Source organism: Cygnus atratus, chromosome 11 (genome assembly GCF_013377495.2).
Source record: "Cygnus atratus isolate AKBS03 ecotype Queensland, Australia chromosome 11, CAtr_DNAZoo_HiC_assembly, whole genome shotgun sequence".
Lineage (NCBI taxonomy): Eukaryota > Metazoa > Chordata > Aves > Anseriformes > Anatidae > Cygnus > Cygnus atratus.
The window spans coordinates 15,548,938-15,565,540 of record NC_066372.1 but is presented as its reverse complement, the minus strand read 5'-3'; positions in this window follow the sequence as shown (position 1 = coordinate 15,565,540).

Genomic DNA, 16,603 nt, shown 5'->3' with positions numbered 1-16,603 from the left:
TCACATAATCGCTGTAGTTCCTGCGTCATTAAAAAAGCTATCCCAGTTTTAAAAATAAACATGGACTTTTTAGGTAGTTCTACAGTTGTCTTGTATTTATTTCTGAGTTACAGAAGAGATGCCACAGGTACAGCACAGCCTACTCCACAGAAAACATGCCTTGCATCACAGGTCTGTTCCCCAAGAGACCAGCACTACTAGCTCTATGAATCAGGCAAGCACATCTCCTTTTCGTAGCAGGAGGTGAGGCCAGCTGCTCTAGAGCTATTGACTTGGCATCAGTTTCTTTCTTGGGATAAATTAAGTAGTTTTGCAAGGAAGATACAACACATCACCATACCAATGACATTCCACATAAGCTGTCAATCCTATAAATGTTATGCCTCATTAATATGCTGCAGTGTGGTCATGAACTTAAACCTTTGCTTGAATCCCCAGTAACATACATCTAGTCTACTGAAGCCTATCTACCTAAAGAGCAAGCTGCCACTTACTAGATGAGAACATGTTGTTCATACAAGAGAAGAAGGCTCCAAAGAGCTCACAAAAGCAGCAACATTTTTAAAACTGTACTATAATATCTATTCAGCACGAACAGCACCATGATGATATAGGAAATACGTAAGAATTAAGATCGAAGTGCTCCATTTCATATACATTATAAAATGCACAGGTCACTCAAGATGGCTCAACTCATGGACACTTCCTTTTTTTCTTTTTTTTTTTTTTAAGAGCAAGTCAATTAAAAGTGATAACTTCAGAAGTTTAAGAATATAACATTAGGAATACAAATCTTGAGTTTGATGAGTTTGTTGACAAGACCCATTATTATGGTGAGGGTTTGAGCATATGCTTTTATCTGAATCACAGTCCAGTCTTGGCTTTATTGTAATAGACCGTGTAACGTGTCTGGCAATTCTGACCCTCTAAATTAAACAGCCACATAGGATTTCAAGTATGTTCTGCTGGTCCTCCCAAGGTGTCAGATCATTTCTAGCCAGACTTCTGTTCACGAACTTCTTGTCAGACAGTCACACAATGAAGGTCCAGGACATACCTAACGACCTTGTTCATTTCTTACTAGCTATTTTGTGTCTACTGTATGTCTAATGTATACAAACATAATTCATTTTTATCTTGCATATTAGCAGTAACTCACTGCACATAAAAGTTTATTAAAATCCTATCAGACAGTTTTAAAATGCTTAATCAAAACTGGTATACAACTCCTCTTATACGAGCAGGCTGAAGCCTTCATCCAAGTCAAAGAGAATAGCTGCACTCACGTAGGAGTTCATACGATCAGTATTCGTAACTTATCATGACAAATTGTGTATTTTTAAAAAGCAAATTATCAGGAGTGTTTTTGGGAATTCTGATACATGTCTCCACGAAGATGAATTGAAGCTTTGAGGTCCTGAATTTACACAGAAGTACATTAGCATGGTAAGCTGTGAAAAGGAACCAGTTAAGACAGACAAACAAGATTCCCAACTTCTAATTACACAGTGGTGAGAGCATGGCCCAAGTATAACATGTTACTCTGTCACTAAATGTAGAACCCTGAAGTAAGCGTAAAATAAAATTAAAAAACACATTAGAAAGCTGACTGATTTCTACTGCAATAAGGACAGACCTTTTAATTCAGACTGAGTGTGGGTTTAGGCTTTTAAGAGTAAATTTAAGTTGAAAAGAGAATTTCTAAGTTTATTGTATAAAAAATCAAAAGTTAAAGCTAACAAACGTTAGTTGCAAACAAATCAATACCTTGAACTTAAATAATCAAACTCGAGAAATAAACTGGATGTCATTAGTAGCAATGGCAACCCTCACAAGTAAAGCTTCATTCTACAATATGTTATGGTCATTTCAGAATCTTAAAAAACCGTCTTATGGCTGACCATAAAAATCTTAGGAAACGTGTTAAGAGACGTTAACGTTACATTGCTTAGTACATAGTGCACTTGAAAACTGTTGTTAAGACTCGAAAGGAAATTCAACGTGGTCTTAGCTAAAGCATTTAACGTCCATTTTGCTTACCAAAATTTACTTCTAGAATTTAAAAAAAAAACAAAAACAAAAAACAACACAGTGTAACATACCTGGTGTGCACAGTACTGAATTTTGATCAAGGTCTTTTACTTGACCAGCCATCTGAATCTTTGGAAGTAACAAAAATATCCAGTACTACCCTTTAAAGAAAAAAGCAACAAAACAAACAGGTTTGTCTGAAAACAAAGATACGTACAGATTTTACCTACAGTTCTAATGTTCTTAACCAATGCAAACTTTTTGAAAATACAGAACGTGTCTTTCAATTGATAAAAATTGTACCTAGAGTACTACAAGGTAATATACTATCTTTATTTGCTAAGGGTTAACAGTCAAGTCTCCAAATAGGAGAAAGAGGCCTCAAAATATTCTTCTGCACAAATACCTGAAGTCTAGAGTTATCTGGCATATACAGATTTTACAATATGCCCAAGCATTAATGCTACGAACTCATTATGTACACAAAACAGGCGTTTTTTAAAGTTGAATGCATGTTTCCACAGGTGAAAAAGGGCAAATGGAATATTTGGGTTCATATGAACATATTGTCATTTCCCACCAAATACAACGCATATGTGTGTGTATATGTATATACACATGATCTCCTTTTTAAAAAAGCCTTAGAAAAGCTAAAAACAATACAGAAGCAACATATTAAAAATAAAAATAAAAAAAATGATGTATAAGTCTAAAAAGCCTTCTTTCTACACTTACGGTAGAAGTCCAGGTAATTTATAAAGTGTACTCTTTCCAATTTAAAAATAAGATTTTTTCCCTCCCATCCGCACATCAGTGAAAAAGCAAAACCCAAGATAAAAAAAATAAGTAAATAAACATACAAACAGAAGTTGTAGCCACTCTTACCTAAGAAAATAAGGTACGAACGATTCTTCTGGAAGCCACTCAGGAACTAAGGTATTGTTCATGGAATTCTACCTAAGAGAAAAAAGAAAGTATGCGAATTTTCAGCATTTTGCTTCATAAAAGGAGAACAAGTAAGATGCTTGAAATGTATTGATCTTTATATAATTAAGTTAGAAAAAAATACTTACGATAGCAGTAACTGTATCTTTAGAACTCAACTCTAAAAATAAAAGTACGGGTGGCTGTACATACTTGGCTAAGAAAAACATTGGAGATGAAGAGTGACTGACACACAACATGCATGATCTGTGTTTTTGCATGAATAGCTCTGATCTGCTCTCCTGTCTCCCATCACTTTGGGCACACGATTAAATACCTAGCCAATTTAATTTTTCCTTAGAAGGAATTTATTGCACAATGCCTCTCAGTCCCTCTACTTCTTTCACATTAAAGTCTCAAGAAGTAGCCTATGCAAAATTAAATGAAATTATTTTGCTATTGCTGGAGATTTTAAAATGGCTTCTGTCATCAGCTTCTGTGAATTTTAAGTCACAAGTTACTCGATCTCCCCAAATAAGGTATCTTTTATTGCCCTTTCAAATAGTTTAAAACCTTCAGGTCCTTTGACCTTTAATGAGATCCCAAGCTATGCTCTTCAAGACAAGGAACACCGTATTTGCATTACCTTTAGTCAACTTCTCTCGCTTTTGTGAAAAGGCTTAACCTTGAATTTTGCAGCGGTTATATTTACCACCATTACTTCATACTCGAGAGTAAGTTCAAAAATCATTCTGTTAATATGCAGGTAATTTTAATACTATGTCAATGTTACAGGATAAAATATCCAAATTAAAACTCCAGCACCCTATATATATAAAAATGCAGAATCACTAAACATACGAAAAATTAAAACAAATTCTTTCCAAAGACAACTGCCATATTGATTTCAGTAGCTAAAAAACAACTCAAAACTACCTCAAAAAAGTCCCCTAATATATTGAAAAATAAAAAATAAAAATACAGGAGCCCCCCACCTAAAGCTAGAACTTTCTTTTCAGCAAAGTGTGCATGTCAGAACCTGTTCTACACTACAGAACTGTTGCTGGGGTTATAAAACCACTATAATCCGAATCTAAAATAAAGATACCAAACACTTTGCATAAAGGTGACAGAACTCCAATGGCTGCTCAAACTTCTATTTCTACCTCAAAAAAAGAGAACTTAATTGTTGAAATGATGGATTCGTATTTTCAGTGAAGAACCGAAAATGTAGATTTACCTCAAACCGCAGTATTTAAAACCTGCACGGAGTTTTATAACCTTGTACAACTATACAAGAAATAAGTCCTTTAAATACGGCTATACACAATCACCAATTAAAATTGAAGTTCCCTATTTAATATTTACCTCCTGCTTTACTGGAGCGACTTTCTATACATTTCGAATTACAATTTTGCCCCTAAATAGGTAATTGTTGAATGCGAGCCAATGCAAAACAAAACATTCCATTTAAACTCGCATTTTTAGAAAGTCTCGCAATAGGTGTTGTACAACTTCTAAATTATTAACCGACTAAACAACGATAAAAATGCTATATAAACAGAAACGACTGCAAGATCTCTGAAAAACACATAAACTGAATACTAAAAACAAAACTGTCACCTAATAAACGCTTTTTAAAAGCTTTCACTGTCACAGACAAACCCCTATCGTGTAATTCATATTTAACCAACTACCTTTGCTTCTCCTGCTATAGTCTAAATCACAACTGTAGTATTTTGCCAACTTTAAACTGTAGACTTGGCATGACTTTTGCTTTTTTTCTTATGCTGCTAAGTTTTTGCATTGCCACTTTAACTGCGAAATTATATTGGATTCAATTCTTAGGAGTTTTCTTTAAAGTTTAGCACCTGAACTACTGTTTTTCAAGTGAAGTAAATTTCTATCTATTGTTTCAGTAAGTAATAAGCTGTCTCATCCGCAGCCTGTTTTTTTCTTACTGGCTTATAAGGAGTTAAAAGCCAACACCCCACAAAAAAAAAACACCAAGTTTTATTTTTAAGAGAAAAGGACATGGCGTCTTTGTTCCTACAAACTCCGCCGACAGAGCCCGGTTCGTGCAGCACCGGGCACCGAGCGCTCTTTAAAGACCTCCGGGGCTAAACATTTCCCCGGTGATGCAGTCCAGCCCTCGGCCCCCCCACCCCCCTCGCCGCTGCTGCATTGGAGTTGGAAGCTGCTGTGCAGCTGCCCCCGAGGGGCTCAGGTCCGCAGCCCCCCCTGCCCGTGTCCCCGTCCCCGTCCCCTCGGGGTGCAGCCGCCCCCATCCCCTCGCCGCACCGGGCTGCCCGGAGCCCCTCGGTGCTACACGGGGGGGTGGGGGGGGCTCGGAGAGCGCCCTGCGGCGCGGGAGCCCCTCGGCGGCAGCGGGGAGGTCTCGGAGCGGGGCTCCCCTCACGGCACCCCCAGCCCCGACCCCCTCCAGAGCCCCTCAGAGGGGTGGCGGAGCCGAACGAGGGACCCCGGGGAGCGGCGGCGGCGGGAGCGGCGGCGGCCCCCTCCCCCCGCGGGCTCCAAGGACATTTTGTTTTTCCTCTCAAGGACAAAGGACAATGAGGAGCGAGGGGCCCCGCGCACTTACCGGCTCCGCGCAGCCCGCTGCCTGCCAACGGGGGCCCGGGGCGCCGCTGCCCTCCTCGCCCTGCCCGCGGCGGGGCCCCGGCTCGGCGCCCGCCCGCCCGGCCGCTCGGGGCGAGGCGCGGGCAGAGCGAGGCGGCCCCGCCGCCATGGCGCTCCGCTGCGAGGCAGCCCGCTGCCCGCCCGCCCGCGCTCCGTCTCCCCTCCAGCCCCGCAGCGCCGGGCCCGGAGCGAGCCCCGGAGAGCGGCGGCGGAGGCCGGCGGCCGGCCCGGGCGGCTCGGAGCGGCGGGAGCGAAGCGGCCGGGAGCCGGGCGGCGGCGGCGGCTGCTCCCCCGGCCATCTTGTGCCGTGTGTGCGAGCGGCTCTCGCCCGTCTCCTCTCAGCGCCTCGCTCCCCTCCCCCCGCACAACATGGCGGCCCGCTCGCTACTCACTGCGGCGAGGAAGGGGCGGGACCGGGCCCCTGCCCCCTACCCGCGCCGCGCGGCGGCTCCCCCCTCCCCTCGCGCCCCCCCCTCCTTCACGCCCCGCCCTCGGCTGCGCGCGCGCCGCTCCCCGCTCCCCATTGGCCGCGCCGCGCCCTCCCCGCCAGGCCCGAGGGCGCGCAGCGCTCCCATTGGCCGCGCCGCGCCCTCCTCAGACCTCCCCCTCCCGGCACACACACGGCCCGGGGCCCCCCTCGCGCGCGCGGTGGCCGCCGCCTGCCATTGGCCGCCCGCCCTGCCTCTCAGCGGCCGCCGACGAATCCGAGCGAGCCGTGAGCAGCGCAGGCCGCTCCCCATTGGCTCCCGCCCGCCTCCCCGCTCCCGCCCAGGCCGCCCCTCAGGGGGCGGCGGGAGCTGGCTCCGAGCTGGCTCCGAGCGCCCGCCCCGGGCCCCACCTGGCCGGGGCATCCCCAGCCCCGCCCCGCCCCCGGCGGGGCTCCGCGAACCCCGCTCCGAGATCGGGCCCGGCGTCAGCGGCCCGGTCCTGTCACAGCCCCGCCGCCGTCCCTCACAAAGCCCCCTCTGTTCTCTCTCAGCCCTGACAGGGCGTTATACGTCTTATATACACATATTTATACGTGTTATATACATGTATACACATATATATACATGTTATATACATATATACACACATATACACACATATATGTACATATATACACAAATATATGTACATATATATACTATATATTAAATATGTGACGTGACATATATACACACGACATGACACACACACCAGGCGCCGGCCAGGCCCAGCCCCATCACCTGCTTGCCACCAGCCACCACCTCGTCAGCACCTCCGCCAAACGCCTCAGACACCAGACACAACACGGTTATCGCGCTTTTTTTAGCCAATGCCATAGAAACTGGCTCCGATGCCAACCTCGCCAGGACACGCGCTCCTATTTTGACTACTGCCATGGAAACCAGATAGCTGCACGATGGGGGCATTCCCCGTGTTCTGGGCTAGTGACAGATGCCCATCCACAGTGGCTCTGTGAGGATGTTCGTCTGCAAGAGGCACACCCAGCTAACATGACTGGATGACATAATTAGTATTTACATGCTTCAGCAGTCACTTTGAGTGATAAGCATGCATTTCTCCTCTCATTTGCACAGCTTACTCCATTAAAAGCAGAGAGGACGATGGCCCATTCTTCCTTTTTTATCTAATAATGTGGGTTGGTACGGCAGCAATTCAATCAACAGCCTTTAAAAAGATTGGGAGAAGTCTCAGGAGCTAGTCTGGGCACTTGAAATCGTGCAACTGGACTTCAGCAGCAATCTCCTGAAACAGGGTCCTGGAAAAGCCAGAAGTATCTGGTCAGCTGGAAAGAATCATTTAGTAATGTTCCTGAGGATAAATGACTTTGAGCTGAGACGTATTTCTCCACAAAATACAGAGAAAAGCAGACCTCTCAGTGTAGGATAGCTGGGGACACACTGTATGGTAGGAATGCACAAAGCTGCTGGTTTACAGACAGTGGTGATACAGCGGTGGCAGTCTTCAAGAAGTGATGTTGGTGGCCTGCACAGTGATATGGGTACCACAGTCTGGAAGCCTCCAGCCAAGGAGGTAATGGTGGGGCAAACCAGCAGATATGCCTCTCATTGGAAGAGAGCAAAAGGCCTTTTACATTTTTTCCACAACAAGAAGAACTGAAGTTCTGGTCTATGGAGAATACTAAGCGCAGGGAGCCTGTTCTGCAACTTCATCTCTATTCAGACTCTTGCAAACTAAAAGCTAATCCTCTTGCTCTCAGTGGAACTACCCATGTGTAACTGTATGCAAAGGTGTTGGCACACACAAAACACAGGTGCTGCTTGTGCTCCTTAGAAAAACGCTAACAATGAAGAGAGGGGAAGGGCAACCAAGATGAGGCTAGATAAAAGTAGGGCACAGCAAAAGCACTGCTACTTATGCAGGCATTTTCACCCAACATTGAAGATATGACTTCACAGCAAAGATAAAGACTTGAAGTTCAATGCACTACTCTCAGTCTTTCTGTTGTTTCTTCCCCAGAATACATTTCTAGAAAAACATAAAGTTTGATCACTTGCGATAGGCACATGAAAGGATAAGAGAGATCAAACACTCAAGACATAATTGCGCTTTGTAAGAATAGCATGGTTCTAGCCAGAATAGTTTAAGGTTATAACTGAACAAGACCTAACCTGTAGGCTCAAACCCTTATCTGATCTTCTCTAACACCACCGGACTAATAGATCATTCCTACTTATACTTCATGTACCTTTACCGATAGAAGTGTTTTTAAAGTGACTTACTGCATTGCTATTACATGTAACAAAAAAATTACTGGAAGTCTAATATCCTAATTAAATATAGTCCATGCTGCTCTTTTGCTTCCTGGCCACCGAGGCCTAAGTTTCAAAGGAGCTTTCAAAAGAGCTGTCCATCACCTCTTCTATTTCTTGGCTTCAAGTGAGTTACATGTACGTGAATGCGAGTATGGTCACTCTCACCAGTCACAACACTCATCAGACAAATTTGCCATTCACACACCAGTGATAGTCTATCTGTTTGCATTCTTTTTTTCCTAATGAAATAGGAGAGTGCTAGTCTCCTTTTTCACACTTTTATCTCCCATGGTCAGCTATGTATAAACACCGAATCTTGCTCCTACGGCCTTTGTGGTTACACCAGTTTTTTCCCTCCAAATCCAGAATTTCTGTGCAAATGCAATTTCCTCCATACAGAGTATTCTTTCTGTTTTAAACAACGCTTTCTTTTTTTTTCTTGCTTTGCGTATCATTAAACCTAAATACTTCAGCCATGTTTTATGAACCACTTGTCAGATAATGAGACAACTTAATGTTTCCATTACTAATTCGGGAAATGTTCTCTGAGACTGCATCAGGACTGCTAGAATTCCCAATATAGGCACACAACTTCACTTTCTAGTACCCACCCAAACTGTTTTCTTCTACAACCTTTCTTCCTCCTCCCCAGCTTCCACGAGGACTGTTATTATCCCTTTGGGACAATATGCAAATACACACTGTAATTTCTCAGGGCAGTGTCCCTGCCTGCCCCAACATGCCCTCTGAAACAGAGGATACCAAGAGGTCGGTGAGAAAGCTGGTTCTTTAAGATACGTTACGTGTTCTTTGGAGCCACAAACATAATGGAAAGGCCAGAGATTTGACAGCAATATTCAACTAAAAGATTAAGCGTTGTATCTGCCTTTTGAAGTGGAGAACAGGAGTCTGAACAAGACTGGGAGATGCGCCGTTTCACAAAACTTTCCTTCAACCAAAATTAACATTTTCCAGGAGAAATCGGTAACAATTTTCTAGGCCCCAAACCAAACAGAATAGTTTGGATTATTTTAACAGAGAATATGCAAACAGGATAACAAATGTCCTTTGAATACAGCAAGATATTTTGTGGTAGGCATTTCAATTCTTCCAGGCAGGGCGTTCACAGAAATTGTTGCTTTGTCCCAAATTAAGTCTATTGCTATGTATTATTTTTGTATTTTTGTACGTAACATGAAATATGTACTAAAGCAAACAAATAAACAATCTGCTTTTTTTTTCTTCTGTTTCCTTCCTCAATAATTCACTACTAAAATCACAGTAATTGTCCGAGGAGATACAAATTACCCTCTATCACACTTCTGAAAACCTGTGATTTCGGAGCAGCGTGCACAAAGAGGCTGTGCAACTATAGCTATGCCCCTGCTGCTTTCTTTTGTGGACTTTCCATAGCGGCTAATATTGATTTGACTAAACTTTGACACAGAGTGATGTCAACAGACAGAAATGTAAATAAAGACAAAGTTCTTCCAGGCATGGAACCAACTTCTCTATGTGACTGTAAAGATTATTATGTTACATTGATCCTAGCTAAAGATTTTTGCTACTGTCACAAGGCAATCAGTAACAACAGCACCAAGAATGGTAACAATTCTAGAAATCAGCTCATGCTATTCATTTTCTCTGGGTCTGGAACTGGAATTCAAGCCCAGACTTTTGTTCCAGCCTGTAATGAATAATTGCAAACACATCTACACACAGAGAACTTTTGCATACGCCCTTTTTGTTTCTATGATTTAACACTGAAAACCAAGATTATGTTAATATGGCCGTTTTGCCAGCACTTTTATGGTGCACATATTTAGAATGATGAACCCTGTGAGCAGCAAGAAAAAGACTTATTACCAGGAATAATTAGAAACAAATTCTCATCAGTGTCATAAGCATATGGTAAAGAAAAAAATCTTTCAGTCTGCTAAGCCAAACTCCAGTGTTTTTGCAGTTTATCCCAAATCCAAGCTATTTTAACCAAGATCCAGCTTTTCTTACTCATGTTTTCAAAGAAAAGCAAGTTATCAATAAAAGTATAAGTCATAAGGGAAGTAAGAAATGGAACCAATATATTTTGAGGGATTTAGTCTTCTTTCCTAAGCAAATTTTTAACTTGTTGGTCATAATGCCTCAAACAAATGGTATTGTTTCTGCACACATGATCTAGTGGCCTGGGCTCAGATTTTAGATCCAGGACCTCCTGAACAACCTACCCAGCTCATTACTTCAGTTTTGCATGAATTCGTGTATACAATAAGGCAAAAAAAAAAAAAAAAAAAAGGAGAGGACTCATCATTATGCTTTATACTAACAAAGGAATATACATATATTTTTCTTGAGAAATCAAGACCACTTTTTTAAGGACCACTTTTTTAAGGAGCTCTGAAATTTCAAGTTTGTTGCTTTTATTACAGATCATCTTCAAGTTAGCCCCTGTTGCCATCTTAACCATAAGAAATAGTAACCACCTCAGTCAAGGTACTTTTGCTGTATTTTGTCAACATCTAACATTTAACTATTGCTTTAAATGGCAGTTGTAGAGGTATAAGAAAAGTGTGAATGATACATCAGCCCTTATTTTGATTTTGATATTTTAAACCTCTAGACTGATTAAAACAGAGAATTTGGGTAACTGTGTAGTATGTTTAACTGCCTCTTAAAATAAGACACTGGAGCTTGGAACAACAAATCTACTTCTTTACACCTTTTTTAACCTTGGCTACCTACATAGAATGATCTAGTTTGTCAAGTTCAGTTCCTAGGGTAACTACTAAACTATTCTTCTTGGCTTGGGAAAGTTTTAGAAGAAGACTGGGACATGTTAGAAAAAAGAAAAACTGATTGGCCATTTTGCCTGTACCTAGTCAGACACTAGAATTTATAGAAGTGCTAACAATAGTCTTTACATGAAAAAAACTGATGCAACTTTGCTTATTAGTGACATCATCTTTGAAAGCAAACAAGAAAACAACATGGACCTTCCCAGGAACTTTAATACCAATAGCTACCACAAGGAAGGCAAGTTGTATAATTTGAGTTACGTACTCTAACTTCTCTGTACTAATGCAGTTTGTGGGTTTGGAAACTTGCAGGACTGGAAACATGCAAAGATTAGACATATTGATAGGGTTTAAAATACGTTTAAAAGTTAGAAACTACAAGCAGTGTTCTTTTTCTTACCATTCTGGCTGTGTGTATGGTCTGTGGAGTGATAGAAGTGTTCTGCTGAGCTGGGAAATGGTCATCATTTTATCTAGAGTCTGAAAAAAAAACATTGGCAAGATTAAGAGAGCCATGCCCAACCTCACACTTCAAAATAAAGATATCATTCTCTATTTTTCAAGATATTATACAATTGGTATGAGAAGAAAACATTTTATAGTTTTTAAGCGAACTCTTCAGAAAATTTGGAATTTAAATGTTGCTGGGAAAAATACATTTCAGAAATTCTAGACAGTAAAAGTAGAAATGTATTTTAAAACTCAAAAAAAATGAAACTCTAGGATGATTCATTCCCTGTGCAGATTTAAAGCTCACTTTCCAAAATCATTCATCTGTCCGTCCTTCAAATTTATTTTCTTCAAATGTGAGCCAGTAATGCTTGATTGCTTAAGTGTTTAAGAAATATGATGAGAAAAGGGAAAATAGACTTAGCACAAATATGTGTTTACATGTCAAAGTCAAGGGGAAAAACAATTATAAACTGTAATTTTTATCTTCCATTAAATCTCAATTTGGATTCTAGTGAAGCGAGACTTAGGAAAGTTTAGATGACAAACATAATGAAAAAGCAAGCATTCCTTCTTAGTAAATCTCTTTGGAGCTTTGGAGGCATTGGGGCTTCATGCTAGCCTTGCAAACGTGATAAATTTCACTCAAATTGAACAAGATGAATTACAACTACACTAGAATGAAGAGAGAAACAACCCAGGCCTCTGAAAATGAAATACAGAACTGGAATTTTTATTTCAAGCAAGTTGAACAATTTAGTAATGGCCTGTTTCCATAACAATCTTCATTCTCTTCTGTTGTGTACAGGTAGCTCCATAGGGCACTTCATTGATTGCTGTATAATAGTTGACAAAATGATGCATTATTCAGAAAATTGCCACATGCAGTGAAAAAGAACTGTGCTTTTCGCTGAAAGCTTACAACAAGCATATACTTTTTTAATTGTATAGACAGCCAGCGTGACAAAGTACTGAATCACCCTTCTGTAATGGACTGTATACATAAAAGAGAAGAACTCTTATATTTGTAGCTCCAAACAAACTTCTTTATATCTGTCAACACTTGTTAGATGTGGAATCAAATCAATTTTTGATGTAGCGATACTATAGCAGAGACATGCTTGGATTAGAATGTCACCTTCCCAGAAATAGCTTCTGTGTCAGACTGATGTTACCAATGAGGTTTATTTTCTTCCTAAAGTCGATTCACTATACACTGGCTCCTGCCAGCGCTTTATCCAGCCAGGAGCACTCATCAGGCTGGGGACTCGAGAAGTTTTTTGCATGTCAGGCATGTCGTCCATTGAGAATTAGCAGCTTTAATTATTGCAGGCAACAGATTTGCATGCTGAAACAAATACTCTCTCTGACCGAGCCATCAATGGTGATAATCTTGTCTCAGCTTTCATTCACATTCATTCACAGTTTTTTGTTGTTGTTGTTGTTGTTTTTTAATATTTACTCAAAGATGAGTATTAGAAGGCTAACTGGTGATAGAACATGATCAGCCCAAAAACATGATTGGTGATAGAACATGATCAGCCCAAGAAAACACTGTCAGTACAATACTGCTGCAGAATGGGGCCAGTGCCTTTTTGAATAATTAGGGCAGAAGCGTGAACACAAATATCTTGGGTCAGACATCCACAGTGCTTGGTCACTGTCTGAAAAACCTGATCACAACTTTCATTGTGATTTCACCCAGCAGAAGACCTGGATCAGGCTTTACATGCCCAAAAGATCACTTATTTTCTTCAAGATTTAATTGTAGATTCAACAAGAAGTTATTAAGTCTCTCTACAAGCATGTCTCATTTTAGAAACACTTAATTTAATAATAAAAGCTAAGATACTCCAAATATACAGGCCTTAAGTTATGCATCTGTGCCTTTAATTCAGCTCTAAGTCATTAAGGTCAGTAAAATCACTCCAGGTTTTTCTTGGTGTGTCTAAATGGAATGTTGTCCTAAGGATCTGGAAGCATATGAAGTGAATTTAGGAATGAAATCTGTGAATTTTGCGTAAGAGTGAGCATATCCTTTCACACATGTACGTACAACTGCATCATTATTCTTTGTGTTCTCCTCAGCGTTTATTTTTCTTACCTATTTTTATTAATAATGGAAAAAGGAATACTAAAAACTAAATTATGCTAGCTGTTTCACCTTTTATTCATCTCCTTTAGCATACTTCTAAAACCTTCTCATGAAACCGAATATTGATTATCCAGAGACCAAACGTCAGACTGTTAAGTAGAAATGAATTGGTCCAAATAAAATGCGTTTAATTAGGAAAACTATCTACAGTTTTCTTGTAACACAAGCCATTCACGTTACTGGTATTAAACAGTACATTTGAACACTCTGACCTAGTACATAAGATAAACAAGTCTCCACAACACTTTGGGGAGAAAATGTATGGGGAACATGAGTCCATATGTGTAGGAAATAAAGTAAAATGCTTGAAAAATTTAGAATCATAACACAAGCAAAACTGAAATACTGAGTTTAATAACTGACTTTTTTCTTAAACTCAATTATTAAAATATTTCACTGCTAGCTAGCATATCAGGTGCTGATAAGGAATATTCAGAGACGGTACTTTTGCTGCATGAATGAAATCTGTTCTGTTTAAAAGATTAATAAAGGATTGTCTTTATTTTTCTATATACACACAAAGATAATGAGAATTGGAACCAAAAATGAAGTTGAAGATCAATTATTTATATGCAGAAAGTCTACTCAATTGATGTTAAAATGTAATTAAGATCAGGAAAAAATGCAACCTAACTGAGAGGTTCAGAAAGGCATATTACTATGTGCTGGAAAAGTCATTTTTATAGATGAATACTATTTTATGCTTTATATTATTATTAAAATGCAGAGTCTTACAAAAACAAACCAAAGATGTACATGAACTTTGTACTAGAGCTCCATACTGTATTCACTCCTGGCGATCAGTGCACACTGCATTCAGGGTATGCTTGACCTGTGGATTTAATGTATACCCAGCAGAGTATAAAAGTGTAATCAAGAAAATAATGATCTTGAGGTGGCAAAAAGGCCTCTTTCCATTGTTCTTCTGATATGAAGGAACCACTGCCTCAGAGAATTCTTCACGGATGACTGGCTTGAAAGGAGACACTCCTTTAGAGCCAGAGAGGGGATCGGACACCTTGAAAAAATAAACTGCAGTTAACATGGAGAAATCTGACTGAATCCTGCTTTTCTTTGTGACTAAAGCTTTCTGAAATCCTGGCACTGTATTTGGGTCCTTTCCCCTCCCTGGCAGCCCCAGCTCTCCACCCCATCTCCTGAGCAGGGCTGGGTGAAATGTGCCATGGGCTGGGGTATTTCTGGGCTATGGATCACTGACCCGACAACCGGCACATCGATACTGACAGCCTGGTCAGCAAGAACGGCACACAAGTGAGCCCTTGCACTCATTTTGTACTTCTTCATTGGAAGCACTTGTTTGTCTCTATAACCCACAGCTTCCCCCAAACTGAACTGAAATTTGTTGGAAACCGAGCATCAGATCAAAAGCTGAAGGCCTCCAACAGCAGTTTCATGAGCCCTGCCTCCTTAGGAAGCCAAGATAAAAATACAGCTGCATGAAAAATAAATGAGCAGCTTTTCCTGACTCTGAAACCAGAAAACAATGACACAAAACCAAAAATCAAATGCAACAATCTCTCCTGTATTCCCAAATGCCAGCATTAATGCTCTCTCTCCCAGAGCCTCATTAAACAAACAAGCCATATAATGCACTTTGAAAGGGAAAGATCCAGGAGTGGAGAAAGTAAACTCCAACACTGAGGACTCATGACAGAAATGCTGTTTTTGCTCTAAGGATTGTATACTGAGAGAGATTCAGTCTGGCTGCATTCCTCGCAAAATCAGTATATTTATTCTCTTGATCAAATGAGCAGTTCTGCAGCACTAGAGCTAGTCTTTTAGATCAAAACTTAATACCTGGAAGCCATGACAAAAAGCACCAACATTTTGTATGCATCAGCTATCCTCTCCTACCACAGCCCAATACTCTGCTTAAAAACACACCTCGGTTTCAACTGAAATACTTCATTTTCCCTGGACACGTCTGCTATGGCCCCACCATACTGGGTGCACAGATGCCCCGTCACTCTCGTTGTTGTAACTATGAACTTGGTGACATTTTCAGAACATTACAGGTTTTGCAGCCTCCTCGAGAGACTTGGTTTCAGTTGCACACTGATTCCCCCCGGGGAGTACTCTGCACTCTAACCGCTTTTTTTTTTTTCTTCTTCTTTTTAATTATCTGAAGTTTAAAACTGAAAGCCTCTAGACTGAGGGAGGGTGAAGGAGGAGTGAATCTCTTGTTTAAAGCCAAGACGACAACCAGCTCCCGCAGCCACAACATGGCTCCTCCTGCCGCACCACTGCCGCTTCACAAAATGGCGGCGGCTCTGCTGATAGACGCCTAGAAAGGCGCTCAGCATCCCCCCCAGGAAGCCACACACACCCCATTTTTTTTTTCTTCGTTTTTCTATCATTTTTCTCTCTTTACACTCAGTCTCTCAGGGGCTGCAGATGCTGTCAGAACGCTCCACAAATCTCTCATGCGACCCACACAGCCGCTTTGCTTCTGGTGGAGGGGGCAGCCTTCCACACCCTCCTGCAGCGGCTCAGGCTGTCGGGGGACACCCCAAATCCTCCGTCGCCCCAGCATTTCCAACCACGGCGCGATGCCGGGGCTGCAGAGCCGATAAATCCGCGGCCCATGCCCAGCGCCCTCCCCTCCTCCCCGGCACAGAAGGCGAAGGCAGGCGCTCGGCCGGCAAGCCCCGCGCCGCGGCACCGCCGTGCGGTGTTGGGTTTCTCGCTGTAGTGCGTGTTTTTGCGATGATGGGGGAAGGGAGCTGCTCCCCCCGGCCTGACAGTAATCTGTTGTAAAAAAAACTGGAGCTCTCGGAGCCAATTAGTCCTGGGGTTAACTGCTTCGCTGCTGCGAAACTCGAGCCTCT